The sequence below is a fragment of the Mirounga leonina genome, unplaced genomic scaffold, assembly GCF_011800145.1.
Source record: "Mirounga leonina isolate KUSES-001 unplaced genomic scaffold, KU_Mleo_1.0 Mir_173, whole genome shotgun sequence".
In the NCBI taxonomy this organism is placed as follows: Eukaryota; Metazoa; Chordata; class Mammalia; order Carnivora; family Phocidae; genus Mirounga; species Mirounga leonina.
The window spans coordinates 39,250,975-39,278,360 of NW_023270447.1; the positions used below are offsets into that span (position 1 = coordinate 39,250,975).

The 27,386-nt window shown below is 45.7% G+C and overlaps 1 protein-coding gene across 5 annotated transcripts in view; it reads left to right on the forward strand.

The window, feature by feature from the left end:
* The window catches only part of GNG12 (G protein subunit gamma 12), a 128,341-nt gene that overhangs the window by 52,912 nt on the left and 48,043 nt on the right, over positions 1-27,386 (forward strand). The window contains exon 1 of one of the 5 annotated variants that reach the window (XM_035018302.1): positions 7,062-8,126. The exons of the other annotated variants lie outside the window; for them this stretch is intronic. The gene's annotated coding sequence lies outside the window, so the exon portion shown is untranslated. Of the gene's footprint in view, positions 1-7,061; positions 8,127-27,386 lie in introns of those variants that run through there. 5 annotated transcript variants of the gene reach the window in all.

The following is a 27,386-nucleotide window of genomic DNA, read 5'->3' on the forward strand; positions in this document are numbered from 1 at the left end:
CAGATCCATGCCTAGCCCGTAGCCCACCGCCCTCTCTCCCCATTCTGATTTGCTGGGCCCTGGCACTGCCCCCTGGCATCTCAATTGAGTAGGCTCTGAGGTGGTCTTGCCAGTGCCAGGCTGCCCGCGCTCCAAGCCTCCCTCCATTCGCCGCTGCCACACTGGTCATCCTTCAGCTCATCTCTCAGGCTGTCACTGTCCATGTCTCAGATCATCCCCGGCACCAGCCTCAACTCCTCTCTCTGGCTTCTCCACATCCGTCATCTGGCCCCCTCCTCTCCTGCTCACCTCCCACCACCCCTTTTATTCCAGCCAGACTGTTCCATTTACCATTTCTCTTGAGGACACCTCGTGCTCCTCACCCCTTCCCTCCTTGGAAACCCTTGTCATTCTGCAGGGCCCACTAGAATTTTCCCTTCTCTGCAATATGGCCTTCTCTGCCTGTTCTTGCCGTCTGGGATATGCCCTGCTCTGAACTACTTCAACGCCAAACGCTGGGTTGTGCGCTTCACTCTCTTCACCTTGGCTAGTCTGCCCTCTCCAGTGCTTTGTCGGTGCTTCCTTTGAACCTAAATGTGATTGTGGTAAGGGAACAGTTAGGCAGTGGTAGAAAACTGACTTTACAGAGCAGACGGCTGCCCAGGCCTTCCTTGCAGGACCCCACGGAAGGCCAAGAGTATAGCTGCTACTTAGTCAGCCAGGAGGCAGCATGGACACTGTGCTTGGTTGTCCATCAGCAGCTCAGCAGGGTCACGTGAGGCACCTGTTAAAATACAGGCTCCCCTGGGCCCTCCCCATTTATTAGGTCTGGGGTGGACCCCAGGAATCTTAAAGGGCTCAGATGATTCTCATGTGATTGCTGTGCAGTTGGCACCACTCGTTATGGAAAGAAGAAGACATTTAGGGGCGCCTGGATGGCTCAGTCATTAAGCGTCTGCCTTCAGCTCAGGTCATGGTCCCAGGGTCCTGGGATCGAGCCCCGTGTCGGGCTCCCTGCTCAGCAGGAAGCCTGCTTCTCCCTCTCCCACTCCCCATGCTTGTGTTCCACTCTCGCTATGTCTCTGTCAAATAAATAAACAAAATCTTAAAAAAAAAAAAAAAGACATTTATAGGAGACCTGGGTTGGAGCCCTGACCCTCCTGCTTTCTGCCTCTGGGACTTTATAAACTCAACCTAGCTGAGCTTCAGTTTCTCCATCTGTAAAATGGGAATAATGTTTAACTTGTGGCCTACCAAGAAGATCTAAAAGGATGATGTATGTGCCAGTGTTTTGTGAACCATAAAAGATAATGAAAATGCATTAATGGATTATGGATCTATGGCTAGCCAGTGTTCAGAAAGGGGCAGTTACCTTCATGGTGGTGGTCGTGGTAGTGAGAGAGGAATAGGCAGGGAGTAGTCGAGTGGTAGTCATGGTGGGATCACTAATAACAATAACAGTAGTCATCATTAGTGTCCTCTGTGATCTTGAGTGCTGACTGTGCCAGGCACTGTGCTAACTGCTTCACATAGAATTCTTTGGGATTTTCAAGAAGACCCCCCCCCCCAATTCAGTTGCCTCTCTACCATCATTACAGCCTATTCCACTATTAATGAATGAGTTCTTTGAATTTTTACCCTCTTCAAAATACCTGGTTAAAATGTACTCATCCCACAGAGAGGAGATACTTGGATAAACTGTTATCAGCCACGGACAACCTGTCAATGTCAAGTACAAGGTCCTGTAAGTGTGAGCTGCTTTGATTTGATGGGAGGAGTTGGAAAAGGGAAACAACCAGGAGTCCTAAAGAGAAAGTAGGTGTGGGATACACAGGAATGGGCCAGAGGGCACCCAGCTGCCCAAGGAAGGATGGGGAGGCGGGATGTATGCAGGCAGGAGGGCGGGAAGAGGGGGAGGAGGACCGAGACAGTTGCTGACAGTTTGGCTCGGGCCGTTCCTGGTCCAAGGCCACCACTTTCTCAGCCTGCTCAGCCAGAGCTTCCCAGTGAGCCACCCGAACAGGCAGCATTTGTAAAACTGTCTTCCTTTCACCACCCAGGTTGTTTTATAGTATTTTGATTGATCTAATATACATGCCTCTCTTCTTCCAAAGAGCTTTGAGGTGGCTTTTATTTTATTTATTTATTTATTATTTTTGGTGCAAAAGGGTGGTTTTATTTTTTTTTAATTTTTTTATTTTTTAAAAGATACTATTTATCTATTTGAGAGAGGGAGAGAGAGGGAGAGAGAATCTGAAGCAGACTCTGCACTGAGCACAGAGCCCGGTGCGGAGCTCGATCCCATAGCCGCAAGATCATGACCTCAGCCGAAACCGACTTAACTGACTGAGCCACCCAGGCACCCCACAAGGGTGGTTTTATTAAAGTGCGTGGGCTGCTATGAACATTGGGGTGCATATGGCCCTTCTTTTCACTACATCAAGGAGGGCATGTACTGCAATGAACCCTGGGTGTTATACGCAAACAATGAATCATGGAACACTACATCAAAAACTAATGATGTACTGTATGGTGATTAACATAACATAAAAAAAAAAAAAAACGGGCAGGATCCATGGGCAGAAAGAGCTGCCTTTGGGGTGGCTTTTAAATACACACATAATATAATGAAATAAAGAAGGCAGGAAATTTGCGGGGGAAGGCAGGGTAGGGGAAGTTAGAGGTAAGGTTGGGCCCCTAGCATAGGGCTGAGAGCCTGTACGTGGGCTGTGAGGTCCTCCAGTCTTGCCTTGGAGCTTCTGGATAGTCGCTCCCAGAAAGACCCGTGCTCAGGTAACAGTGCCCAGTGGCTGAAAGATGCAAGCGTGATAGTTACTCGGAAGAGGTAAGACTTAGAGTCATTTCTCCAAAGTGCTCATTAAGAGGAGACCACGTAAGGTTGTGAACAACATCCCTGTAATAAATAGAATAATGAGGACTGTCCTGGGTGTAGGTGAATGATGTAACCTCCAGGAAAAGCCCAAGAAAAGCCCTTCTAGTCCAGGTATGCACTTAATCCAAGGATAAACTCTAATGGTTTCAGCTGGAATCACAAATACATATATTTGTGCTCCACCCCCACCCCCGTATTAGACTTTACAGGTTGTCGTGGTTCTTGACGCTGAACCTGGGCATCTGGCTGTGGACCAAACTTGGCACAGGAGTTGAAAGTGACTTACCATCCCTGTTCTAAAAGAATAATAAACAGCTTCCTGAAAGGACTCTGTGAATATTATTTCTCCCCAGTCCCAAATCATCTACACCCTGACTAGGTCTGTGGAGTGGCTTTTGGATACACAGAATTTGCATCGACCCTGTCCACTGTGACCTGTTTGGCCCTCTTACCTTGCTCTACAAGTAGGTCTCCTTCTGCTTTGAGCCCCCTGGCTCTAGGTCACTACTGATACTGGAGTGTTCAGGTGAGAACTGGGGCAGTTGGAGAATCTCATGGGAATAGGAATAGCAGCCTGCAAGTACTTGCTTGCTGTTAACAAACTACAACCTGGGCTCGCCTGGGTGACTGTTGTGCACTTCTGGGACTTTCTTCTTCAGGTCAGAAACTTTGATACTTATTGCAAGAAGTAGGGTCTGATTGGTGGCAGCACTGGTAAGAAGAACTGTCAGGGGCAGAGGGTTGTGTGAGAGAAGGTTAAGCCTAGACTTTCTGTAGGAATATTAGAGGATGAAAAACCGTTAATTCAGTAGGATCATTGTCAGAGATCAGCCTAGAATTCCGCAAGTACTACCCAGGAATGGGAACTTCCTTTCGGGCTTTATTTTCATTTAGGTCAGGCTTATTTGTTATTTTATTATTATTGTTATTTATGATTTTTGTTATTTTGTTTGCAAGTAACAGAAATCCAATTTAAACTAGTTTCTTGACTTACATAATTAAGAAATCTGTACTGGAATGGACTTCAGGTATAGCTGTATCCAGGAGATCAAAAGATATTATCAGGCCATTCTCTTTCACTCTCTCCATCTTTTGGCTCAGCTCAATGCTGTCAACTTCATTCACAGGCAAGCTCTTCCCGTACCATGGTACCAGAGGTAGCCATCGGTGTTACATTGCCGTCATCCTCACAGCTATGGATCTCAGTGAAAAGAGACTGCCTCTCTTGCCATTGTTCTAACAATACCAAGGAGGGATCTTAGCTGGCCCAGTTTGGATTCCTTTCCTGAATCAAGCTGGCCAGAAGTACACAGATGACAGTAAGCCGTATCTGTTTGGCCAGGCTTTGTTCATGTGGCCCTCGAGAGAGGGTAAATCCCTCCAGAATCCCATAGAATGGGGTCCTTATGAAAGAAGGAAGAATTTCGTTATCAGAAGAAGGAAGTAAGAGCATGCCAAGTAGATAAAACTTTTGGGTACCAGAGTCCACTGATTTAGGAATTCTGAATTGGGGGGTCCACTAAACTGGAAAGGTTTAAAATTAGATTCAGCTTCAGTTATGTTGACTACCTATTCCAGGGTTGGTATCATGATCAAGACTAGTAACAATGAGCATATGGAGAGGTGAAGGATGGGTGACCCCACCGTGGGGTCGGGTGGGCAGCTTTGGGCCTATGGATCTCCTATCGCATCCCCAGAATCTAGAGCAGTGACTATTAACCTGAGGACAGTGGGTGGGCTCCAGTGGATCAGTAATCCATTGAATGAGTCAGTGAATGGGCTTCTGTGATTATTTGCAAAATTGTGTATATGTACTTTTTTTTAAAGTGGAAAAAGGGGTTATGTTTCCATCATTTTCTCAGAGGACTTCATGGTCCCCTACTGTTTAAGAGCCATTGCTCAGGCTTACTTAAATTGTTTTAGATTTGGCCAGCTTAATCTTATGCATTTGTTTCTTGTCTTGGCTCAACTAATAATGTTTAGTGTCCATGATAAACATAGTTCCCTATGGAAGGGACACAGTGATATCAGTGGCTGAGTGTGTTGCATTAAGTTGCATGTCAAGTTTTTTAGGCATATGTGTAAACTCTTTACAGTCCCAGTTGCCATTTACCAAAATGCTGACTCTGGTGCCAGGCTCTGTGCTAAGTGCTTTACCTGCATTATCTGAACCACTTATTTCTACACAGGACTATGCTTCTGTGAACCTCGGGTCTGTTATGGAAGCACCTACTAGAACCAGCTCCTCTCGGCTGTCTCTATGAGAATGCAGGATACAAACTCCGTGTTTTTCCTCTTCCCCACATCTGCTACTGTGTGTCTTCCTCTATCCACCTTTCCACCCACAGGTGATAGAATCATAGAATCCCAGGGTTGGAAGAGTTTGCTCAGATCATGCAGTTCAGTGGTTTTTGAGCCCTGTTCTTTGGTTTTCTAGTTTTGGGCTCCCAAGAGGGAAGGCTGGGCAGGATCCAAGTTCCTGCCCTGCTTCAGTCAGCACTGTCTGCTGAAAACCATTCATCTGTGAGAATAAAAAGGGTTCAGGATTAGATGTCAGACTTGAGGTTGAGTCCAGGTTCCTTACCTACCTGTGTGACTCTAGGAATGTTGCCTAACCTCTCTGAGCCTTAGTTTCCTTAGCGGTCCAAGGGGATAATAACCTCTGCCTCGTGGAGTTGTTAGGGGGACTGAATGAGGTAGTATTTGAAAAGTCCTTGGTCTCGTGCCTGGCACATAATCTGTGCTTAGCAAAGATTGGCTATAACTTCTACATTGCACACGTGACGTGAGACTTAATTAAGACACAGCTGTATTCTTTTTTTAAGATTTATTTATTTATTTATTTATTTATTTATTTATTTGTGGGTGTATTTATTTATTTATTTATTTATTTAGAGTGAGCATGAGCTAGGGGTGGGGCAGAAGGAAGAGAGAGGGAGAGACTGAATTTCAAGCTGACTTGGAACCTGATACAGGGCTCCATCTCACGACCCTGAGATCATGACCTGAGCCGAAATCAAGGGTCAGAAGCTCAACCAACTGAGCCACCCAGGCGCCCCCAGCTATATTGTCTCCCACTGTTCCTTTAAAGTTTATTTGGTAAGGTGTGTCTTTCCTCCATTTTCTTTTAAAAACTTAATTAAGCCGAGACGCCTGAGTGGCTCAGTCTCCCTTTAGCTCAGGTCATGATCCCAGGGTCCTGGGATTGAGCCCTGCATCGGGCCTCCTTGCTCAGTGGGGAGCCTGCTTCTCCCTCTGCCCCTCCCCCTGCTTGTGCTCTCTCTCTCTCTCTCTCTCTGTCAAATACTCGTTATTCTTAGGCAATAAGAAGTCCTATGGCCCCTTTAAGTAACACACACACACCGCACATACACGTTCACTTTGGAAATTGGAAATGCACGGTCTGGTCTATAAACAGTCAGTATTCACTCTAAGAGAAGACCTCCCCCTCCATCTTGCCAGTACAGGTCTCCCCGTCTTTCAGCTGCCCACCGCGTCAGGCCTCCCCAGATGACGCAGAGAGAGGAGGGGAGGAAGAGAGGAAGGTTCTTAACCTGACTGCTACCGTCCTGCCTGGCACTGGGTCCTCTGAGCCTGGCTGATGGGTAAATGGACTCTCTGTCCTGGCTGCTTCCGTGGCTTTCTCAAGGATTCGCTGCTGGAACTTTCCATCTGGATCTCCCAGCACTCACGCAGTATGTCTCCTTCTGCTGGCTGCAATCATCAGCCAGCAGCTTCTGGTTTCCATTCGTGTTCTCCCACCCTCAAGCTGCATGAAGCCCATTGGGTCGAACCTGTTTTAAGGAGACTAAAGCTGGTATTCTTGGAGCCCAGAGTTCACACTATTTCACCCCCTTACCCCCACCCCCGGGGGAAGGGGGAGAATGACCACTTTCCCTGATCCAGCCTTCTGTTCTGCCACCAGAGGCCTCTTTTGTGTCCTCTCACATTTTGGTTCCTCAGGCAGGAGTTGCATACCAGTCCCCAAACTCTAGGAGACCCATATCAAGCCTTCCAAATGTTGCCTTTAAAACCCTTTTCTCTAGGGGTGCCTGGGTGGCTGAGTCGTTAAGCGTCTGCCTTCGGCTCAGGTCATGATCCCAGGGTCCTGGGATCGAGCCCAGCATCAGGCTCCCTGCTCGGCGGGAAGCCTGCTTCTGCCTCTCCCACTCCCCCTGCTTGTGTTCCCTCTCTCGCTGTATCTCTCTCTGTCAAATAAATCTTTAAAAAAAAAAAAAAAACCCTTTTCTCTAGGCTTGAAATGAAAGGCCAGCTCCTTCCACCCCAGCCATCTTGGGGAGCAAGGGTAGGAATCAGAGCATTTCTGAGGAATCTGCCTCACAGAATCCTCTGTCACTTTTCACTGCCCTGAACCTGTTTATATATCCTCTTGTTGGATCTTTGAGCCAGCTAGTTCAACTTCTTAGAAATTTCCACATAATGGTCTGGCCCCGTGCTTTGGAATTTCCCATCTGTTGAATCTTGATGCTGGAGTGGAAACTTCCACTTTAGCATCTTGTTAGATGAACTGTTAACCCCTGGCTAATACAAGGAACTCCTCTTTAACACCCCTAAAAGCAGCCCTTCATCCTGTGCTTGAAACCTGGGCAAGCATTGGAGCTCCCTACCTCCTCCTTTCCCTCTCAAATGTCTTATTACGATTTTCAGATAACTTGGAGTTGCTGGGAAGGTGTTGCTTCTACAAAGCCAAGCCTGGCTCCCTGCTACATTCCCTTTAATGGGGTCGGAAGTGTGTGTGTGTATGTGTGTGTGTGTACCCTGTCTGAGAAAATCTGCCTGGGTGGCAGAGATTTCAGGTAGAGGCAGGCTTCCACCAACACCCTGCCTTTAAGACCCCAGGGAAGCCTCTGACCTTGCCTCTGGGAAGGTTTTCCCTACCATGGCACCAAAGTGCACTTGATACAACCCCAAAAGAAAGCTAGCATTTGGAAACTCCATGCTCAACCACTGTTTCTCATGTTCATGACCCTAACGTAGTTTCTTCTGAGAGCTGATTTTGCCATGCTTCAGGGGGATTTTTAATCAAGGCTCCATCCATAGTTTATGAACTCTGAAAAATCAAGGCTTGCAGAATGTGCTCTACAAGGACCACCCCCTAACCCCCTGATTTTTTTGCAGTTTTTCTTTTGTGCTTGAGCATCCTTTTGGAGTCAGCAGCTTTTCCTGCCTTCTCTGGCGCCAGCACTGTGAACTTGGGCCTCTCTGCCAAGGTGCCCTCCTTTGTCATGTGCAGGTTGGTTGGGCGGCTGTGGTGGTAGGTGGGTCACCGTACATTTAGGTCCCCCACACTCTGGTAAAGGCAGAGTTCTGGATGAGCAAGTGACACACGCTAGCAAGGTATTTGAGTCAGAGTTGGAATCTCTTTGGGGATAAGAATGTATTAAATGCTTAAGAATGTATTAAATGCATTTTGGGCAATTCCATCACTGGACCGGTTCCCATGGCAGGACTCAACATTGTGAATCCAGATGTGAACCTGGTTTATGCCCTCATGTTCTCTTTGCTGGCTGTTTATAAAGATGGCAGGATGTGGCTCCCCCCTCCTCCGTCCCCTCCTACTGTGCCCTCCCTCATGCCCCAGATGATGTTGGAGCCAGAGGCTGTGAGGGCAGAACTGCACTCCCCTACCGCTGCTCACCTGTGTTCTTCTCTTGGCCTGAAAGGATGTAGTGCTTCCCATTTGGCCATTCAAATATCTAGATGTACTAAATTGCTAATAGGCTGCTAACTAGAACATTCTTTCTATTTGTGCACACTTTACACCCAGGAGGTGCGTAGTGTAGGCAGATGGACCAGAGTTCAGACCTTTCCTTAGCTACTGGGATACCTTGGACAGAGTCTCTGAGCCTCCATTTCCTCATTTGTTAAATGAGGGTACTGCCAGGTGCTTCATAAGCTAGCTGGATTAAGGGAAGGTAATCATGGAATGAATTCGGCACAGAGGCCTGTCACATACTATAGGCTTAATAAATAGTAGCTGTTATCATTATTTGCTTTTGACTGGTGCAGCGATTTCTTAAATATTCTTATAGCCTTGGAAAAAGTAGCCCAGTTCTCTAGCAATTTTTTTTTTGATCAAATAGGAATTTGTGAAAAACAAATCAAAATGTGTGCAGCTACCTGCTTTAAAAAAATATCTTGCAAAGCTCCTTAGTTCTTTGTAGTGTACAAAGTGACTTTTGGTTGCAGAAGCAGCATGGCTCAAGAGCTAAGAATAAAGCTCAGCCTGCCCAGCCTCACATCCACCACTGAATACCTTGGACAAGGTGCGACCTTGGGCGTGTCATTTACTCTTACAGCCTCAATTTCTGCATTAACACGGTGAGGGTAATACTGCACAGGGTTGTTGAGAAACCTCAGTGAAACAATCCCTGTGAAATGTGTAGCACAGGCTTGGCACACAGTAAACACCCAAATAATGGTGTCATTCTCTTCCCATCATGATAACATCTTCATTTTACAGGTGAGAATTTGCAGAGCATTTTTTTCCTTGTGACAAATGGCGTCCCGAAGACACTTTTATATGTAAGAAGTTGTTCTCGCTGTTTTGTTCAAGAAAGAACATGAACATTTCGGTGCGGGTTTGCTTACAAATACCAAACTGTAGCATATACGAAAGCAAGCTACATTAACTAAACAACTTGCCATTTCTGTAGGCGTCCTCTCATTTCCTTGTTAAGATTTGGCTGAGTGATTTTGCCGCAAGACTGGGAGAAATTGATTTATTATTTTTACAAAGACTGTGAAAATATGCAAACATAGCTAGATTTGGCTTGGTGCTCTAAGTTCAGATCGGTTTATTTTGTTCTCTGTAAATCTGGCAGAGTTGGCACCTTTGTGTGGAGCCCAAGGAGGTCTTCAAAGGAGACATGACCTTCCCATCAGAAGGAGGGGGAGAAGGCCGGGTCTGAGGCAACAGGATGACCCAAAATGGGGGCCGAGGCTTGGTCAGGCAGGGGTGGCAAGCTGGCCTGTGGGGGAGCTCATGTTCCTGATGAAGGAGGTTCGTTTCCTCTACCGGGATTGTGCCCTTGGACACTTCTTTCCTAGGATCCGCCTGGGGCGACGGGCACTCCCGAGGCGGTAGAGCTCTGGGCTCCTGGTGTTTTTACTACGTGCCCACGCTGTGCCAGATGCAGGGTCTGTATAGAAGGAAGCAACATCATTATTTGTGGGACTGATTTGGAGGTGTATGTAACGCATGCCTGGACATCTTTGGTGAATGAATTACCCATTTGAGCAGGAAACCCATTCTCATGTTGGGTGTGACTCACTCACCTCCGCACACAGTTTAGGAGTGCTCTTTCTTCACAAACAAGCTGGAAGCCTGCCCAATAAGCCTGAGAAAAGGGAAGTGCTGTAGCCTTAAGGGGAGGAACAGGTGTGGGGGGAGGCAGCTGGGCCACTTCCACTGGTTGGTCAGAAGGTGTTTACTGAGCACCTACCATGTGCCTGGGGCAGGATGAAGAGGGAGCAGAACCTAAAGGGACACTTCCTGCCACCGACCACCTTGCACTTTCTTTCCCAGCCCGAGTCCACTCCCTGAGGCAGAAACTGAGCCACGTGACCACTGCCGTTCTGTGGACGAGGCTTGCAGGCGCCTGCTTGCCAACACACTCCTCACCAGCAGTGCTGACCATGGAGCTCAGGATGGTTATGATGCTCAAGCTTCAGGGCCTGTCCCCTCCAAGGATCCCTTCTAATGCCCTGTAGCTAAAGGGCTAGTCCTAATTTTGCATTCTTCTGCTAAGAGACCCCCAAATTGTATAAGGCTCAGGATCCACACAAACTAGATCTGTTCCTAAGCCGGGGAGAATTGGCACCCACACTCCGGGTCTTTCTCCCTCTACCCTGTCATGCTGTTACCGAGATACTAGAATTCCAGTTTGTTCCAATGTTGAGAATAGGTTTTGCCCCTGCGTGTGACCTCTTCTGAGGCTTTACCTGAGTACCCCTAGGAGCATCTAACCCTTTCAGGGAAGAGGACGAAGGCCCAATGAGGAATTGCTATTTGAGCTCGTTCCTGGCCACCACACACCCTCAGAAGGTGCAAAGGTTCCACTATTCCTGCAGGAAGGCAGGGCCGGGGCTCTCAGACCTCCAGCAGCTTTGTGGTTGCTCGGAAGGAGGCCCTGCGAAGGAGCCAGGTAGGCATCAGCTGGCCATAATAGGCCCAGTGGAAAATTCTCCTTAAAAAAAAAAAAAAAAAGTAATATCCTTGAAACTGTATCAGTATTGGCAAAAGCATCACCCTGATCTCAAGTTTTAGGAGAATAGGCTGCCAACTCCAGGACTATGGCTGATAAAGTGTTTCTGCTCACTGCCCTTAATCAAGTCCCTTCCCTCGTATTGCACCAAAGGGCTGGAGTGCTTTGCTAATCAGTCAGAATTCAATGTATTGAAAAGAAGCAAGAGGAGGGAAATGGCCCTTTTTGTACGTGCATATCTTCCTAGTTCTCTGCGAAAGTCCAAGTTTGAAAGTAATTTCCTTTTCCAGTGACACGCTGGCCAACTTCGCCCCCTGGAGGAGAATTAGAGAATTGTTTAAAATGAGCCATCTAAGGCATCCTCCTTGTTCTAACTGATATCTGGAAAGAAATTGTCAGCCTGCAATAAGTCAGGATAGGGAAAGGGGCCTTTTTTTGGTTGTTCTTTCCTTTTGCCTTGAAACGAGTATTCTAAACTTAGGTTTAAATGCTTGTTTTCGATCTGTAAAGAATAAAATGGTTAAAATGCTACCAGGTTTAAGGCTCATACCTATTAAACTACAGTGGACTTTTTTTTTTGGTCAGGTCTCTCCACTAATGCTAATTATGGAAAATTACTACCAGTATTGAGCCTCCTTTTAGCCCTTGAAGTTGTGGTAGAGACAAAAACAATCAGAAAATAGAAAATTTCAACCACCAACTGGATAGGTATTAGTGATCCTAACTAACAAACTGCAGCTCACCATTGTCCACATTGGAATCTTTTTTGAGTTCGTCCTGCTAGTTTAAATTACTTGGGCCTCAGTTCATTTACCGTTGCTACTAAAATCTGCCAGACAGTCACTTTCTGTTACAATTAGGCCAACAAGGTAATACTTACTTCACTACTACTTTCTATACTTTTTGTATATTTTTAAAACCAAAATGCAAAACAGAAGGATAAGAATTGAAATATAAAAACCTTCCCATATATTTCATCTTTTGTTAAAATATGATTTTATCCTGACACCTTTATTAATCGTTTGTTAATTACTCACCTGCTTTTAATTACCAGATCTGACCTGATTATTTAGCTTCTGTTGTGTCTTCTATAATGAGAGCCTTCATAATAAAAATCTCATCTATCTTTTGTTCACCAAGTGGTAGTTCATGACCCTGGATGAATGTTTATCATCTCCATTGTTCTAGATGTTCATCCCTCAAGTGGAGGATACATAGTATTTTTATTATTAATGCTTTAAATAGTTGTTTTTCCTTTCTCTGCCCTCAGAAGTCCTGAGGTGCACCTCAGTATTTGAGGGCATGGCATTGTTAAGAGGCTGTTCTTCCCTCATACATCAGATTCATTGAGTACTTGGGGCTGTTTTTCCTATGGGAAAGGGAAGAGCGTGCACATACCTTGTAGGTTATTATTGTGAATCTTTTAAAAAATATATCTGAGGGGCGCCTGGGTGGCTCAGTCGTTGAGCGTCTGTCTTCGGCTCAGGTCATGATCCCAGGGTCCTGGGATCGAGCCCCACATCGGGCTCCCTGCTCAGTGGAGAGCCTGCTTCCCCCTCTCCCACTCCACCTGCTTGTGGTCTCTCTCTCGCTGTGTCTCTGTCAAAAAAAAAAAAAAAAATCTAAAAAAAAAAAAAATATCTGACAGAGGTTTCTAATGATTATTGATCATAAGTGTATATATGGTGTATAATTTTTCATCTCATGCAATTTTTATGTAAGAACATTTCTTTGACCGTATCATCTGTTTGCTTTTTGCACCCAGTGTATGGAAAACCAGCTGTCCTAATTATAAGTAGGCATTACTGGGAGGATGTATTTCCTCCAGGATAGGTTCCTGGGAGATTGCTCATTTCTTGCCTCCTGAGGCACCTGACAAAGCTCAGAGGGGAAGGGGGAGTGAGCCCGGGGAGCCAGAATTCCTGCTGGCCTCGTCCCAGTCCACAACACAGGCTGGTTGCTTTTCTTTGTGAACGCTTACCCTCCTTGCCTATGGCTGCAGCCACCACCCCTTTATTTGGAGGAGAAATACACACACGCCCCTTTCTTCATCGTCTGTCTCCTTTTCACTGTTGAAAGGAACCATTAATCTAATGTTGAAACAGCCTGATTCATTAATGATTCCTTGACATTCAGGTAATTGCAAGACTGAGCAACATCAGACTGGTTTGCAAGTTCCCTCTCATTTCAGAGAATTTTCAAGCTTTTGTTATTACTCACAAATTGCAACCTGCTCAAGTTCAGACTCTGCTGACTAGGATAGACAGGAAGGAGAAGGGCAATGTTTGCCCCCAAGAATGGGTGTTCGGGATAGGGCAGAATAGGGGTTCGTGTTTTTAGTCAAGGGCAATGTTTTGCAGACATTTTGATGCAATGTTGTGGTAAGTAGTGTGGGATGAAATGAGAGACACCCAATAGCTGAGTATATCAATGTTAGTTTCCAGATTTGACTAATTGTAGTGTGGTTATGTAACAGAGCTCCCTATTTGTAGAAAAGACACACTGAAGTATTTAAGGGTTGGGCAGTATCATTGTCTACCTCTCTCTCCCTCTCTTTGTCTCTCGTGCTCTCTGTTGGAGGGGAGAATGCCTATAGTAGGGGGTGCCTGGGTGGCGTGTCGGTTTTGCATTCCCACTCTTGGTTTGGACTCAGGTCGTGAGATTGAGCTTCATGTGGGGCTCTGCGCCCAGTGTGGAGGCTGCGTGCATTTCTCTCTCCCTCTGCCCCTCCCACTGCGCACATGCTCTCTTTCTCTCTCAAGTAAATAAATCTTACAAAAATAAATAAAAAATAAAGTAAATATAGCAAAATGTTGACATTTGAGGAATCCAAATCTGGGTGAAAGATAGCAGAGAACTATTTTTTGCTGTTCCTGTAACTTTACATCTGAAATTATGTCAAAAGTTTTAAAACATGATGCTTACGAAGACTTTGTAATCACATAAGGAAATGCAAACTATAAAATTGTACCATAGAGTGTGATTTGAGCTCCTTTAAAAACTCACAGAGAAAATATTAGAAGGAAATAGAGCACCATGTTAACTTTTGTAATCTATTATCCATGTTAATATATGTTATACATTTTTCTCTAAGTAGCTGGTATTTTCTGAAAAATCAGGAAAAAATCTTTTTAAAAAAGGTGATGGCTAACTCTTAAAGATCTGAGTGAATCTCGCTCTTCGAGTCTTCACCACCAGGCACCCGCTGTACTAGAAGGGTGTCACACGTGCATATACAGGCGGTCCCCGACTTAGGATTTTTCAGCATCATGATGGTGCAAAAGCAATACACATTCAGTAGAAACTGTACTTTGAATTTTGATCTTTTCCCAGGCTGGCACTGTGTGGTAGGTTACTTTTTCATGATGCTGGGCAGTGGCCGCGAGCCGCATGCAGCTCTCCGTGAGGGACGTGATCACGAGGGTGAACAGCAGATACGTTGACATCCATTCAGTTTTTCACTTGCAGTACGGTATTCCGTACATGACACGAGGTAGTCAACACTTGATTGTAATCAACACAGGCTTTGTGTTAGATGATTTTGCCCAGCTGTAGGCTAAGTGAGTGTTCTGAGCATGTTTAGGGTAGGTTAGTGTATTTTTATTTTTTTAAGAATCCTCTTTTGGGGCGCCTGGGTGGCTCAGTTGGTTAAGCGACTGCCTTCGGCTCAGGTCATGATCCTGGAGTCCCTGGATCGAGTCCCCCATCGGGCTCCCTGCTCGGCAGAGAGTCTGCTTCTCCCTCTGACCCTCCCCTGTCTCATGCTCTCTCTCTCTATCTCATTCTCTCTCTCAAATAAATAAATAAAATCTTTTAAAAAAAATTAAAAAAAATAAAATAAAAATAATAAAAATAAATAAAAATAAAAAAATAAAAATAAAAATAAAAATAAAAAAAAGAATCCTCTTTTTACATAAAATAAACACCCATTTAAAATATGGTCTGATGAGTTTTGACAAATGTGTGCACCCATATAGCTATCATCACAATCAAGATACAGAACATTTCATCACCCTCAGAGGTTCCTTCATACCTTTTTTCCTTTTCATTCCTAGAGTGTTTATGTTTATTTGTTTCTAATCTGCCCCTCTAAAATAAAAGCTTTTTTAAAAAATTATTTTTATTGAAGTGCAGTTGACACACAATATTATATTAGTTTCAGGCATACAACAGAGTGATTTGACAGCTCTCTACACTGTGCTGTGCCCACTGCCATCACCATCTGTCATCACATCGTTACTACAGTATTACTGACTATATTCCCTGTGCCGTACTTTTAATCTCCATGACTTGTTTTATAACGAGAAGTTTGTACCTTTTAAATCACCTTCACCTATTTCACCTACTTCCCATCTCCCTCCCCTCTGGCAACCACCAGTTTCTTCTCTGTATTTATGAATCTGTGGTTGGTTGTTAATTTGTTTTTTATACTTCACATATAAGGGAAATCATATGGTATTTGTCTATCCCTGTCTGATTTATTTCACTTGACATAGTAACCTCTAGGTCCATCCATGTTGTCGCCAATGGCAAGATCTCAATCTGTTCTTATGGCTGAGTAATATTCCATTGTATATATATATACACCATATATATACCACATCGTCTTTATCCATTCATCTATGGATGGGCACTTAGGTTGCTTCCACATCTCGGCTATTGTAAGTAATGCCACATTAAGCATAGGAGTGCATATATCTTTTCATATTAATGGGGTTTTTTTTAAAGAGTTTATTTATTTGAGAGAGAATGAGTGAGCGAGCGAGAGAGAACACGAGCTGGGGGGAGAGCAGTGGGAAAGGGAGAAGCAGACTGCCCACTGAGCAGGGAGCCTGATGTGGGGGGCTCCATCCCAGGACCCCAGGATCATGACCTGAGCCAAAGGCAGACGCTTAACCAACTGAGCCACCCAGGTGCCCCTCATGTTATTGTTTTTGTTTTCTTTGGATAAATACCTAGTAGTGGATCACATAGTATTTCTATTTTTAATTTTTTGAAGAACCTCCATACTGTTTTCCAAAGTGGCTGCACTAATTTACATTCCCAGCAACAGAGCACAGGGCTCCTTTCTCTGCCTCTTTGCCAACACTTATTATTTCTTGTCTTTTTCTTAGTAGCTAGTCTGACAGGTATAAGGTAATATCTCATTGTGGTTTTTGATTTGTATTTCCCTAGTGATAAGTGATGTTGAGCATCTTTTCATATGTCTTTTGGCCATCTGTATGTCTTCTTTGGAAAGATATCTATTCAAATCCTCTGCCCATTTTTAATTAGATTATTTGGGATTTTTTGTGTTGAGTTGTGTTCTTTATATATTATGGATATTAACCCCTCATCAGATATAGCATTTGCAAATTTCCTTTGCTGTGCAAAATCCTTTTATTTTGGTATAATCCCAATAGTTATTTTTGCTTTTATTTCCTTTGCCTGAGGAGACACATCCATAAGTATGTTGCTAAGGCCAGTGTCCCAGAGATTACTGCCTTTGTTTTCTTGTAGGAGTTTTATGGTTTCAGGTTTCACGTTTAGGTCTTTAATCAGTTTTGAGTTTATTTTTGTGTATGGTGTGAGAAAGTGGTCCAGTGGTAGGTGGATATATTAAATGCATTTTCAACTTACCACTACTTTCAACTTATGATGGGTTTACTGAGACCTAACCCCATGGTAAGTCAAGGAAGATCTGTATGCATATGTGTACACATACACCTTTTAAAACTTTTGTTTTTCTGTAATGATATTTTGAGAGAAATTCTATATTGGGCAGGAATTCAAACACCCTGACCTCTTAAACCTCTTCCTAGCCCTGAATTCCTTGCTTTACTTTCCAGTTCTTTGGAAGTCAGCACCTTTGCAACCCGGACTACAGTGCTAGGTACTGAGTACATAAGGACAGATAGGCCACCCAGTCTGTTTTCTAAAGATGTTCATAGTCCACAGACAGACAAATCTGGGATCATGATCCTGTGCTCGGTTCTGTGGGAGGGTAGCAGTTCTCTTGAAAGGCAGACTTGGCCTGGGGCAGGGGTGGTGGTCTGGCCAGGTGGGCATTGATCTCTAGACCTAGGAGGTTAAGTGAGATCTTGCCATTCAGAGAAAGGTAGCAGAGCATTCTGGGCTGAACATTCCAGCATATCTAACATATGTTCTCACTCTGGCCACTCAGCATCATTCTAGAGACCCTGGCCAGGGAGCCAAGGTCTTGACGAGACGTGGGGAGCACCAGGTCCTGCTGGGGCTGCTTTTCCAGGTGCAGGAGGAAGCGGTCCTGTTGCAAGCAGCTGACGTCCTTCCTGTGGTCCCACGGCCAGGTCCCTGTGAACTCCATGCCTCCACTTGCAGAATCCCTGCAGGGGTTTGACTGATCACCCCCACCACCGAAAGCCTATGCTGCCTACATACCCCTGGCGAGGAGCAAACAGAGGCTGATGGCAGTACCATTTTGGAGAGTTTGCTGACCCTTGATGTACTCAGTGGTGCTCCTGGAATGTGCTTTATTCATTTGGAATCATAAATAAAATCAAAGGGTCGGGTCTGCCTGGCACTTGGCCTTACAGGCCCTGGAGCTGTTTCCGGAGTCCCAGTTACCCCCAAGTAATGTTGTTGAGAAATGTGTTCCCTGCTTCCCTGGACAGTCATTTATTTTTGAACCACCATGTGCCTGGGCCCATTATTCATGCCAGTTGTGAGAGCCTGAGGACACTGATATATAAGTATGTTTTATCCACCATGTAACTAGATCAAACAGAGGCAGAGCAGTTGGTAAGAATCCCATAACTGGGTTAGGTTGGAAGCTTCTGCATTTATCTTGGGACCTTTTTTTTTTTTTTTTCTTCCTTTTTCTAACCATTTGAGAGCATGATTTTTTACTCAGGTATTATTTTTCACTTTAAAGGCCCGTCATAGGTTCCTAAGAGGATTGCATGAGGTGATACAAATTCAGGACATGGCATAGAGTGAGCATTCAATAACGACCAGTCATTCTTAATAATCATCGACTAGCACAGTGTATGAAGAAAGAGCATGAGATTCTTGGTCAGGAGACCTTGTTTCTAGGCCCAGTTCTACCCCCCAAATCCTAGAAGAGGCACTGAGTGGGAAAGGGGCCTTACACCCCTAGTGTCTAGTCCAACAACCTCAGTTTTCAGAAACTTAGAAAGGCATCAGAGCCCTACGTTGATTGCTCTTAGCTGAAATGTTCTCCCACTCATTTTTCAAGCCAGAGTAACAGTTGCATGGCCACCCTATGGTTGGTGGAAGGATTACACGAGTTAAGTACCTCAGGCTCCGCCACAGTACTTGGCAGCTGACTAAGTCCGCAGTTCCTAGTAACTGGTGGTGTTCTTGTTGAATCCTGTGCAAGTGTCTTTGTCTCTTGTTTGACTGGGAAGATAGAGACTTGTCATCCTTGCTTATCATCACGTCCCCATCATCGGGCACAGTGACCGGCACATAGTAGGATAGTAGGTGCTCCATCAGTGTTTTTGAATGATCGAAGGAAGGATCTTGTGGAGGGTAGAGGTTAGGTGAAGTCTGAATCAGAACCCAGGACCTAACTCCAAGGTCTAGCCTTTCCATGCTATTCCACATGGGCTTCCTTCTCTTTTTGACTCTAGGCAACTTGCTTTGTTTCTCCGGGCCTCAGTTTCCTCAGTTTGGCTGTGATCCATCAGATCCCTCCTGTCCTTAGCACTCTTGTGTGTTCGCCACCCACCGGCCTTTTAAGGAGACCCATGTTTGTGCTCAACTTGCCACTAGGTGTCGTAATTGGCCAAGAAGCAGAAAGCAAAAAAAAAAAAAAAAAAAAAAAGCATTGAATCGGTTGCCCTAAGAAGAGTATCAGTGGAAGTGATCTTATCATTGGAAACTAGTTGCCCTTGGATGACTTGGAGAGTTTCCTTGGGGAGGGAGGCAGTTGTCCCAGGATTTGTGTGCATGGACTTTGGAGCCAGGTATGGGTTAGAGCCCACAGCTCTGCTCACACCTCCAACACCTTGGAACTTGCTAGGGCCCTGGTCTCAGTGATGTCATGCACAGAGCACGCTCAGCACTTGGCCAGGGTGGAGGATGAGCTCCACAAGGTTAGCAGCTATGAGAGCTGCTTCTGGTATTTGATACCATAAAACGCCACTTTTCTGTTCCCTCCAAGCCAAGTCGATGGGCTTCAGAAGCCTTTGTGGCTTGCTCCCTGTTTTACAAAGCCACACTTAAGTGGTCTCTTAAATAGCAGACTGGATGGCCTGTCAATATCAGGTTAAAGGGAAGCCTAGAATATTTGAAGGGATATCAGAGCTCCCAGGAGAGTCAGCACAGAGCTTAATTAGCACAGAGCTGGGTGTCGTGTTCATCACTAGAACTCCGGGTGGAGGGGGGTGATGGGGGCATGGTCACAAAATGTTCCTTGCTGACATTGTTCAAAGAAAGGATTTCCTTGTTGCACGGACCTTCATTCAGATCTGGGCATCTTATTTTTTAAATAACTTGGGGAGAATCTTCTAGGAATAACAATAACTAGCATCTATTACACACTTACTGTGTGTAAGTTGCTATACTCAACACCGTACATGCATCATTCTGTTTAATCTTCACAGCAACTCTGAGATAGGTTTGCTTATTATGTCCATTTTCTAGTTCTAGATGAGGAAATTGAGGCGCAGAAAGATTGTAATAATAATAATAGGCAACAAGTACTGCATACTTAACCACAAGTTAGGTATTATTCTAAGATCTTTAAGTATCCCTCCCACAATAACCCTATTTACCTGAGGAAACCCAGGCACAGAGAGGTTATGCAGCTTTGTTGAGGTCACACAGGGAAGGAGTGGAGCAGTGAGGACACAGGTCCTGGCCCACATGATTGCCCACTTTTTTAACCACCATACTGTGCAGCCTCCTACAGCTCTTTACATATATGCAGTAAGTACTTGGTAAGTGCTCAGTGGGTTGAAGAGTTCTCAGACTATTAGCCAACACAGGAGACTCGCTGAGGGAGAGCTCTGCAGTTCTTCATACTCCTTTTACCCCAAACCACACCTCTACTAGCTTTCCTTAATATTACGGGCTACATATGCTGCTCTCTGAGCAGGATTTTGCACCTAACTTTTCGTTGGTAAATAGGATCGATATTCTTCCGTTGGAACAGTCAGGAAAAGGCTGCTCTTACGGCAGATGTTTTTGGGAAACACCTCTACAGGAAGCATCTCAGCTCATTTCGTTTGCTTCACATTTTTCTGGTAGGCCTGTTTTGGGTTCGTTTGCTCGCTATGGTGGTGTCCAGCAGTGTCTCTTCAGCCTTTCTGAGCCAGGGCGAGGGCTGCCGGCGTGGCGAGCCAGCCCTCCGTGTTGCGCCGTCTGCGTATGCTCTGACGTGCAGGGGGCACTCACCAAGCCTCGAGCAGGCACGCTCCCCAGGCCTGAGACCACATCGATGCCAGGGGACACGGAGGGCTGAAGACCTGCTTCCCTAGTTAGCAAGCTGGCCCCTGCTACCGTCGGGTCATAGCTTTTGGTTGTCACGGCGCCAGTGGGCTCTGAGGAAGGAAAACAGGACCCAGGCCACATTAATCATTCTCCAGGTATAATAATTCAGTTCCAGTGGTTTGGTTGCTTGGTTTTTTGGTGGTTTTTTTTTTATGTGTCACTGCAATAGGAAACCCAAGTGAAGTCAGACTGAAACCTCCTCCTCACACCTGTGGTTCTGAGCACTGAGACATGTTTCTGTAAACTTCTATTCGCTGCTGCTTTTTCTCTTTAAGTGAATTGAGCCATCCATCTTGAATCTTCCTCTGAATTTGTCAGTCCTTGGGGGCCTCTGTGACCTAGAGGCCCTGGGGTCAGCCTTCTCAAGGAAAGCAGTGTTCTTCCTTCTGAATAGTTCTCCCTCTAAGTACAAGATTTTTTTTTCCCCACTGTGACCAAAGTTATGCATATTAAAGGAGATAGAGGGAGGGTTTGGAGCTGTCGGAGGGGTAGGTGATAGCCAGTAGGGTGAGGTCCCCAGGTAGGCTGAAAGGCGTGAGCTGGAGAGCGCAGGTACAAAGGCTCCCACCTGTCCTTGCTCCTTTGGCCCTACTACTTGTCACCTTCTGTGTTCACCTTCCCAGGACGCAGTTGGAAGCAGGTGTGTGCCTTGTCACTAACAGAGCTAGTGGACCCTTGAGAGACAGGAAGATGTGTAAGTGACAGGCCAAAGGAAATTCTGGACTCATGTAGATGTTTTTCTTTCTCCCATCTAGAACAGGGCTTCCTACTTGCTTCCTCATAATGGCACACTTAGAAAAGTCATACCCCGCGGTATGGGGGATAATGCCCAGGCCTGAGGCTCTGGAAAGCCGGGTTCTGCTTGGCCACATGGCCTGAGGCACTTCTCAACCTCAGCCCAGGGAACTGAGTGAGACTCTGTGCTCCACAGAATCAGAAACCTCACAGTACGGATTACCCTTGAGGTCAGTTATCAAAGATATTTTACCAAACCTTTTTGCTGCCAGAAGTTGGAAAATCAAAGTAGGTGTTGACTATAGAGATGCCAAGGTCCAGATCCTTCATGGCACTTGCGGGGGGGCGGGGGGGGTAATGAGTCAGAGAGGCTTGAGCTGGTCACAGAGGGTGCAGCAGGAGTGTTGGGACCAGAACTGACCCTGAGCTCCCCTAATTATGGAACAGGGGTGACTGAGGAGGCAGGACTTCATATCACATGCGTGCATATGTATGCACATGCACACACATCCCAGGTTCGTATTTCATTCTAACGAAGTATTTACAAGCAAAGAGAAATTTTAAACCACTGCCCTGTACCATGTTGCCTCCAATGCAAAGCCCTTCCCCGTCCCAAACCCAGAAGGTGGGACGCTGGCATCCAGAGCTGTCCTCCTTTAAGCAATAGGCACAGCACCACAAGCTCTTGGGGACCCGTGCCCGGCGTCGGTTGTCATCCATCCATTTCTAGCCCGAGAAGCCCATTACTCAGCAGTGAGTTACTGCCGCAGCCTCCCAGCTGGTATCTGACTCTAGCCTCATCTCTCCCACCCCAGAATGCAGTCAGAACGGGCTTTTTATGAACTATATGCCTGATGGTGCTACTCCGTTTTTTTGTTTTTTTGTTTTTTCTTTTCTTTCCTTGCCCCTCTGACGAACTAACTTCCCTTCTGCATTCAGGTGCCATCCACATGTTCCTCTGGGAGGTCTTCCCAGCTCAGCCAGCACTGCCCGGGCATCCCTGTCACACCCTCTGCCTTACATCCTAGAACAGTTAGCGCACTGTTTAGAAGTTGCGTGTTTCCCTCCCCCACCCCCCGGATGCTAAGCCCCTCGAGGACAGTGGGCACTCTCTTGTCTGGTTGCAGCCTGAAGGTCCGGCCCAGACAGGGTGAGCATTCAGTGCACACTCAGCAGGCGATCGAACTTTGGTCTTTGGCTCACTCTCCAATGCCTAGCTCTGCTTATTGTCCTAGTTCAAAGCCTTAGCCTCTTGGTGGATCAAGGCTCCCTTATAAACAAACAAAAGCTGACCACTAGTGACAGCCCAGGATCAGGATATATTTAGCACATTTGTTGGTAATTTACTCTTCATCATTGTGACCCTAGGACTCTGTAAAAGTCTTAAGTGCCCTTGACTCATCAGAAGCAAATTTAATTATTAATTCAGCAGACATTTTGAGTATCCACTTTACACAAAGCGTGTCCTCGGTGCTACAAGGTGTATAAGGATGAATAAGATAGGGTTAGTCTCCTAAAGTTGACCATAGAGCTTTTATATTTTGTTGATGTTTCTTTCTGTGTTGAACATTTAAAAAGTACAAACAAAAACAAACAAAAAATTAAGCCCTTGAAGAAGGCAAGACCCATTTTAAGAGTACTGGGATCTCCCAGTATGAAGCCAGAAGATACTGTGGGCTCTTCATTCAAGCACAGGAGTGGGATGAGATGAGCCACGCTGCCTTTGGGGGATACAAGGGTATATCAAATGTAAACCTTGCTCTCAGAAAGCCCGTAATGAAACAGAAGAAACAAGATTTATACCTACGTACCTCTAAGACAATATAAAGTGGAAAAAATGCTCTACATAGCTATCTCTATTTGGACTACAAGTAAGAGAAAATCCAACTTATCTAAAAAGAAGTTCCGATGCAGGCTTTCTCCAGTTGACCAATTCAGTAGCTCGTCAACATCAGGTTCTTTGTGTCATCCTCAAAGGATCAGCTGGCTCTCCTCATGGGCACAGAATGGCTGCAGGCAGCTCATCCTCTCCTATCAATGGCAAGGCACATAGAGAACTGCTTCTTATGCATCTCTCCTTAGGAACGAAGAGACCTTTAGAAACCTGGGCCCCACCCCCAGCTGACTGCTCATGTGTCATTGGCAGAAGTGGGACATATGCCCACCCCAAAACTCATCCTTAACAAATGGGGTGGGGTCATTTATGTGGCCTAGACCGATTTGGATTTACCCTAGTCACATGAGGAAAGGGTGCACTTGTTCTGCCAGCAGGGCAGAAGGTGGAGATGGCTCCTGAGTGGCAGGTTAGAGTGCCTGGTACAGAGGGAATCATAAAAAATATCACATCGTTCAGAGGAGAGCAAGGTGGATCCTCATGGAGTTTACTTCTATTGGAGAAGACCTACAAGCATTGGTGTGGTTTTTTTTGTTTTGGGAGGTTTTTTTGCACACTTTTTGTTTTAATGGAGGAAATATAAATGCTATGGGCACATCAGGAAGGCTTCCTGGAGGAAGTGATGTCTAAGCTGTAGAAGAAGACTAAAAAGGGGAGGGACACGATATGATTTGTCTTTCGGGAAGATCACTCTGGCTGTGAAGAATGTATTGGTGGAGTTCTGATGGCAGGTAGACCAGCTAGGAAGCTGTCACAATGTGGCAGAGATCAGTGGGGGGCTGCTCCTAGTCCCAGCTAGGTTGGTGGCAATGGGGATAAAAGCCCATGAATTTGAGAAATACTGCATATGCAGAGAGAGCAGGACAAGGAGATGGAAGAGGAGGTGCCATGGGAGAGAGGGGGGCCCCGGGTGACTCCAGAGCGTCTGGCGGGAGCAGCTGTCCAGAGAGTGGTGCCATTCCCCGAGCTGGAGACCGCAACAGTGGGCCGAGGTTTGTGGCAGGGACGGGAATGGTGAGTTCAGGTGTGACCAGAGCTTGGTGTGTGGGAGGCGGGTGGGGTCAGAAGCAAGCTGGAGAGGTAGTCAGGAGTCAGAACTCATAGGGCCCTGTGGGCCCCCCTGGGAGGTTACGCTTGATCCTCCCAAGAATCTGTGCAGGGAGGTAATGAGGAGAAACAGAGGCAAGGAAATTCTATGCATGATGCTGGAAGGGTCACAACAGGCAGGAGACAGCAGGTTCTCACGTGTTGCAGTAGAATGGGCTGCACGAAGCGGACTAAAGGGGGGCCCGAAGCGGCTGGAAAGCATTTGGGGCTATTCTAGAGTGATCACACCAGCTGTGGACCTGGCAGCCTCACAAAAAAGAGAAGTGATAGCTTAGCAGAGAGTTTGTTTATTTTTTATTAACATATAATGTATTGCTTGTTTCAGAGGTACAGGTCTGTGATTCATCAGTCTTACACAATTCACAGCGCTCACCACAACATGTACCCTCCCCAGTGTCCATCACCCAGCCACCCCATCCCTCCCACCCCCACCACTCCAGCAACCCTCAGTTTGTTTCCTGAGATTAAGAGTCTCTTATGGTTTGTCTCCCTCTCTGGTTTTGTCTTGTTTCGTTTTTCCCTCCCTTCCCCTATGATCCTCTGCCTTGTTTCTCAAATTCCTCATATCAGTGAGATCATATGATAATTGTCTTTCTCTGATTGACTTATTTTGCTTAGCATAATACCCTCTAGTTCCATGCATGTCGTTGCAAATGGCAAGATTTCGTTTTTTGATGGCTGCATAATATTCCATAATACCCTCTAGTTCCATCCACGTTGTTGCAAATGGCAAGATTTCACTTTTTGATGGCTGCATAATATTCCAATATTGATATATAAATATATACACACACACACACACCACATCTTCTTTATCCATTCATCTGTTGATGGACATCTAGGCTGTTTCCACAGTTTGGCTATCGTGGACATTCTTAGCAGAGAGTTTAAATCCACTGTCACTCTCAAGGCTCCCCACCTGTCCTGCCGGAGCGGGCATTCTCCCAGTAATAAGAACTAGAGACAACCACCCAGGGCGGTCAGGACGGTTCTGGAAGCAGCTCCCCGTGCTCCCGACTCAGGCCAGTGCCCTTCTTACTACAGATCTCTTCAAGGAGTCTTTATGCACCACTGGCCAGACACTTGACTAAATGCTGGGATTGTAGAACTGGGGAGAACACAATCCAGTGTGGCGGGCAGAGAAAGGGAGAAAAAAAAATTAAAAAGGCAGTGAAGCAAGAAGGTGAATAAAGAGCTGTGAGTGAGCGAGCGAGCATAGCACTTTGAGTGCTCAGAAAGGAGGAGGTGGGGCCAGGCCAAAGGCAGACTTGTACAAGTCCATTGGGGGCTGCCCTGACCCCACCTCAGTTCTGCCTTACCTGACCAGCACACCTTACTTTATGATGTAAATGACCTCCCTTGGTAGCTTGTCAGGGTTCATCTGTTCACTGCAGAGCCTGCCTGAGTTGAAGCTCTGGGAATGTTTGAAAACGGGAGCTTTGGAAAAAAAAATTCTTGCAACATAAGCACTGAACACCCACTATGTACTTAGCTGTGTCCCAGGTGTTGGGCATTCAAAGGTGAGTAAGATGTGGGTCTTGTCTTCATTGAGTAGGGAAGACAATTGCATGAACTTGCCATTGTAGTGAAATGAGGTCAATCCAATGGTGGCACTGGAGGACACCAAAAGGAGGCCACAGACTCAGCCTGGGAGTCACCAGAGAAAGTTGCTAGAAGATGTAATACAGATCAGATTTACGCTACCCGTCTCTGCTTTGGGACTTTTGTAAGGACATAGGGACGTAAGTTAGCACTGACTAACGGATGTCTGGCACATAGTAAAGGCCATGGGTGATAGCTAATATTATTTGTAGGTGGATTAGTGAAGGGACCAGCTGAGAATAAAGAGAATGTTGCTAGGAAAGTAATGATACCTTAGTCAACTGTAAGTTGCATAGATTTACATAAATTAAGGTGTCTGAAATCAGCTAGAACAGGAGTAGCTAATTGTTTGCAACATATGCACCACCTACAGTTGATTGGAGCCAGGTGTTGAAAAGTGCTAGTAATTAACTCATGTCTGGGCCCAGCAAGAAAGAGCACTGTGATCCATTAGTGATGTCTGCCATGGGCACAGGAGGGGGAAGAGGCAGCATGCATGCCTCACATCTGTCATCCTTAAATTAGAATAATAGCTCAAATAACTGGGATCTGACTACAGAAAACCTATGAACCCCACCCCTGTGCACTTCACATTTCTCAGAGACAACAATGCCCTGTTCATGTCTGAGATTTTTGAAAGTCCGTAATCATACTTCAAAGTTGTCTGTTGGGATCTAAGGACATTCAGCCCAGTCTTTTATATTTGCTACAGCTCGACAGCTGTCCTCTTGTCACTGATCAGAGCTAGAATCAGAGCAACATCCTGAAACCCCAAGGGAAAGGTGAATATAGGGTAATAAATTGCTATGTTGATTAAATTGTATTTCTCCCAATGGTGGGAGATTTTCTGTAAGAGCTGATAGGAGAAAGGGGCTGCTAACGAGAATGTCCCATTATTCAGAGCTTCCCATTAAAGCATCAACCCAATCACTCAAAGATGGGTGATAATGAGTTACTACCAGGCGCCGTGCGGCGGGGTGGAGAAGAAACGGCAGTTACTTGTATCTTGGCAATAACTTGTTGAAAGACAGCTGTGATTCAAATGTGCTGGTACTTGTCATGCTTCACGGTCATTAACCTGACATTTCTGTTTTGCTGCGCTAAATGCTGATTTGGGTTAGAAAGGCAGAAGATGGAGCAGGGCACATTTAGTGCATGCGTTGAGCACCTTACCTTCGTGAGATCATCCTGTTTGCTGTTCTGGTTTTCCCACTTCTAGAGTCGTCCACAGGTTAATTCTTTCCATCAGTCTTAGAGGTACAAGAGCTATCTTGCTTTTCATGTGGAAAATATGTAGTAGGCTTATCTTTTGGGGGATGCTTTTGAATGGGGAGCAAGGGCCAAGGTAAGGCTGTTTAGTTGACCTAAGTGTCCGGGGAGCTAGTAAAGGGAGCAGGTGCAACAGCAGGTATTTGGGTACGTGTGAACTTTTGTACTGATCGCCCCGAACACAGCAGCCCTGACCTGCTGG